This window comes from Brassica napus, unplaced genomic scaffold (assembly GCF_020379485.1).
Source record: "Brassica napus cultivar Da-Ae unplaced genomic scaffold, Da-Ae ScsIHWf_257;HRSCAF=429, whole genome shotgun sequence".
Lineage (NCBI taxonomy): Eukaryota > Viridiplantae > Streptophyta > Magnoliopsida > Brassicales > Brassicaceae > Brassica > Brassica napus.
The window spans coordinates 10,001-15,000 of NW_026015890.1; the positions used below are offsets into that span (position 1 = coordinate 10,001).

The 5,000-nt window shown below is 45.2% G+C and overlaps 1 non-coding gene across 1 annotated transcript; it reads right to left on the reverse strand.

Moving 5' to 3' along the window:
- Window positions 1-608: 608 nt before the first annotated feature.
- LOC125601472 lies at window positions 609-715 on the reverse strand. The gene has a single exon (XR_007334261.1). It is a non-coding gene; the product is annotated as a small nucleolar RNA R71 (small nucleolar RNA).
- Window positions 716-5,000: the final 4,285 nt, after the last annotated feature.

Here is a 5,000-nt window from a genome sequence, read left to right on the forward strand (position 1 = left end):
CATCGTCGATCGATCCTAATCGTTCGACAACGATCGATATTACACCGTGTACGTCGATCGATACTGTGTCGTCAAAAATGGTAAACGTTATTATTCTAACACAGGACGAGAACGGAAACCTGTATGACCAGGACGGTCATCTGCGTAATGCAACAGGTCAGAAAATAGACGCTCAGGGGACTGTAATCCCTGATGCTTATGCTACAGGAGCTGATCAACCTGTAGACGAGGACGCTCGCTCGAAACCACTGGCCGACTACAATCGCCCAGATGAGTACTATTCCAACAGATCAGCTATTCGACTTCCGGAGATCCAGAAGCAGAATTTCGAGCTGAAGCCTCAATACTACACTCTCGTGTCGCAGATACCCTACTCTGGGTTACCGCACGAGCATCCTATGGACCATCTACAACGGTTCGAGGATTTAATCGCTGCTATTCGGATGGAAGGAGTCCTCGAAGATTACCTGCTGTGCAAGCTCTTCAGATACACACTGAATGGAGAATCGATGCACTGGCTTAGGCAGCTACCCATAGGATCCTTAACATCCTGGGCCGACATCAAGAATGCTTTCTTACGAAACTTCTTCGATGAGGCACGCACTGAAGAACTTCGAAACAAAATATCCACATTCTCGCAGGAGGCTGGAGAGTCCTTCAAAGATGCGTGGATTAGATTTAGGTTCTTCCAGCGAGACTGTCCACACCACGGATTTAACGAAGTGCAGCTGCTAAGCATTTTCTTTCGAGGTCTCGCCTTACAGTATCAAATGGCTCTTGATACGGCGAGTGAAGGAAACTTCACTACTCGGAATCCGTTAGAAGCTGTGAGACTTATCGAAAACCTTGCTAACAGCAGCAACACCAAAAACACTGACTCTGAACGGAAGAAGTCTGTAGCTTCTATCGGGAAGGAACATATGGACGAAGTAAGAGCTAAGTTAGATGTGGTGCACGAGCTTCTTAGGAAGCAAGTCTGTTTAGCTGAAGGAGAAGTAGCAGATATGGAAGGAGAAGAAAATGTGAACTTCATCGGAGGTATCGGATTCCAGAAATTTGGAAACCAGGGCGGAAACAGAAACTTCTTTGGAAATGGTCAAAGAAGTAACCAGAGTTCACAACAACAGCAAAAGCTACTCGAACTCCTACTACCAGAATCCACCACCCCAGACTCATGAAAGCAAGATCGAAGAAATGCTTGATCGAGTACTGTTGGGACAACAACATATCACCGTGGATTTCAACGGTAAAATAGACTCCGCCTACAACAATCTGAACACCAAAATCGAGACCTTAGGGACTCAGGTGAGAACACTTGAAACACAAGTGATTCAGACTGGCAAAACTATAAAGAGGCAAGAAGCATTCGCTAGAGAGGCAGGAGCAGACAAAGGAAAACACCACGTAAATGCCATCATAGATGATGATTTCTGGCAAGTGGTGAGACATGAAAAGCTTGAGGAAGGAGACTTCAAAATCGAAAGCTCCATGAGTCTCGGCGGATCCCAATGGTGTCGACCGATGTCGATGAACTCGCATCAATCGACAGACCATGACGAAGATCGATGGATGGATTACTCCAGTTATCGATCGACGTCGTCCGCTAAATCGACTGAATGCAATGCAGTTCGAATTCTAACTCATGAAGAATTTGCAGCTAAGCATCCTCACCCACCCTCCCCTTTCTATGATAAAATCGATCGATCGGTTGACCCAACCATCGATCGACAGAGTGAGTTCGACGTCGATCGTCACAACACACCTCCCATCGATCGACAGGCACCTCTGACATACCGAGTGCGGTTACCCTCAGTCGATAATGACTATATCAACGCACTCAAAACACCACCTAAACCAATAGATAGCCCACCCGAACCAAAACCCAACCCTTTAAATAGTTCACCAGAACCAGTTCAAGAAGATCAGGAAACTGAAGGGAGAAGGTTAAGGAAAAGAAAGGAGAAAATTCCTAAGTACCTTAAGAGGGAAGCTAACGATAAGGAGATGGATGGTTTCACTAAAAGAATCCTCAGAATCCCAATCGAAAAACCTTTTGATGAAGCTTACTTCACACACAGGTTGTGGATGTTCTTCAGAGAAACAAAGGTAACTGAGGAAGACATTAGGAGAATGTTTCATCAAGTCAGAGAGAAGATGAGACACATGATCACATTGTCGAAGAAGAGTGATCCTGGGAAGTTTGCAATACCATGCGTAGTCAAGGGTGTTGAATTTCCCCATTCAATGTGTGACACAGGAGCATCAGTTAGTATCCTCCCTAGGATCATGGCAGACCATCTTGGTTTGACCATCGAACCTTCAACAGAATCCTTCACCTTCGTGGATCTTTCAGAAAAACAATCAGGAGGTATCATAAGAGATCTGGAGGTACAGATTGGTAATGCCCTTGTCCCGGTAGATTTTCATGTCTTGGACATCAAACTTAACTAGAACTCTTCACTTCTGCTTGGAAGATCTTTCCTAGCTACAGTAGGAGCTGTTTGTGACATGAACAAAAACAAATTGTGTCTGATGCTGATAGACCCCAACATCCACTACGACCCTATCCGATCTAAGAGAAAAATTATTAATTTTGTGGATTACGGGAAAGAACTTGGTTTCATTGGCGCATGCCATTGTGGAGCAGAGTACGAATCAGAGTACTCGGAATCGATAGACACCCACACTTTTCCATCGATCGATTCCAATGAGTCAACGGTGACCGATGACCGCAACAAAACGTCGCTCGACGTTGATCAGCCGGTTGACCATTTTGCTCTACCTAATCATTGTTATCCACACTTTGCCTTCCAACCTCCAAGCAAGAGAGGACGTGATGATTATTCCATAGGCAGTTGGGCAGACAGTGGTTTCCATGAAAGTTTTGCAGTTGACACTGTAATTACATCACCTAACGAGGAACATACAGAGGAATACGATGATGATTATTGGAAGGAACGTGCAATAGAAATGTCTTTGCAGGATGAAAGATTTGAAACACATAAGTTCACCAACACGTTTTCAACATCGTTCGACGAAGTGCACTCCACATCGGTCGATACCCACCCTCGTCCAGCAAAACAACCGCTCACATCGATCGACACCCATATAGGAACATCGATCGATATTTGCGCCGGAGCGAAAATCCAGGAGCAGGAGAATATTCCCTCTCCAACTAGGTTTATAGATACCTATTTAAAACGTTTTGCACCCCTGAAACCACCTCCACACACCAGAGCAGACACACAAGCAGAAAAGATGAACACTCTTCCGTCTACATCAACAGGAAAATCCATGAAGAGCAATCATCTCAAGAACACAAGTTCTGCAGAAATTATTCTGCCCTCGATCGATGCATCTGTATCAACATCGATCGATACTACTCTTAAACCTAATCTTTCTATTTCTAAATTGAATGATAATGCAAATATTTATTACGGTTTTCTAACACATGATGCATTTGGTATTTTCACGGACCCTGATGGCAACGCACGTGCAATAGATGGAAGGATCTTACAAGTGTCCAGAGAGGACATAGCAGATATCCTTCAAGTGGCCAATGGACCTGACAACCTATTCTCACAGCAACGTGGCACTCCAGACGTCATTCAAACCAATCCAAACAAACACGTAGGAGTCGCCGCAACAGAAATCAATCCATATCTATCATGCCAACCAAAAGGCCAAGCATCGATCGACGGGACAACTCAGACATCGATCGACAGGATAACACCAACGTCGACCGATAAGGATGACCAGACGTCGATCGACAGACGTTATGAATTTGGATACCGCGCTTTTGACATGTACGGAGCCAGAAAGTTCACTTGGGAACGAAGGGACGAGTATGGAGTCTACAGAGATGAGTGTGGACACGCACGAGGCGTAGCTGGTGAGATGATACCTGTCACAAAGGACGACATCAGGAAATTACTGGAAAGAGCATCTCTTTTTGAAGAGAGCCACATCTGTCTTCCAGAACAAGCCACTTCCTTCACACTCACAAGACTGGCACCAGAACTCTACACCAAAGATGAAATCAACGAGATGGTGACTGGTATTTGTGGAGCTCAGGAAAAACTGGGAGAGGAGCTCAAATCATTGGTAGAAGATACACATCAACCTTTGGATAGAGGCGACAATGAGCTTTTCAGAAGTATGGTAGAAATGAGGACAGAAATTGAGAGTTTACGACAGCAACTTGAGAAGGAAGCCAGGACCTCAGCATCGATCGACGCACCACATGCACCATCGATCGACGTCAGTCTTCCGACAGCCCAGATCCCTGCAGAACCTCAATGTTCAGCAGAACACAAGGCTGAATGGGAAGTCTCATACATCAACACGAGGATAAACGACATGTACTACCCTCTCAACAACAACGTGGACTGGCTGAGCACTAAAATCGAGGTACTACAGCAAGATCTAGACACCATTCGCAAGAAGGACCAACAACCAGCCACATCGATCGACGTGTGTACCATCACATCGCTCGACGCTAAGATTTCAGCCATGGATGATAGGCTGCATACTTACGACGACATGCATGACCGCTTCGTATCACCAGTCATGCTATATTTAAACAAATTGTCTAGTCAAATACTTCATGCCCAAAGGGATATTGATAAAATTACTAATGAAAATTTTTTACAGGCAAACTCATTTTCGATCGACAGGCTACGAGGGCCATGGATCAATGGCAAGAATCCTGTGGAGTTACTTCCCTACACAGCAGCAGAGGTTGACAAGATCACATCCAAGATCTACACTGCTATAGACACCATGGAGGAACGACTTGAAAAACACTGCGATGACATCTACTTTCCATTCGACGACAGAATCGGTGGACTAGACAGCCACGCAGAATGGCTACAGAAAGAAGTCAAAGCCTTTCAGAGGCAACTCGCAGCTCAACACCAGATATCAGCATCGATCGACAGAAAGCGAGCAAAATCGGTCGATGGTAAGTCGCCGAGATCGACCGACGAACACTTAATTGC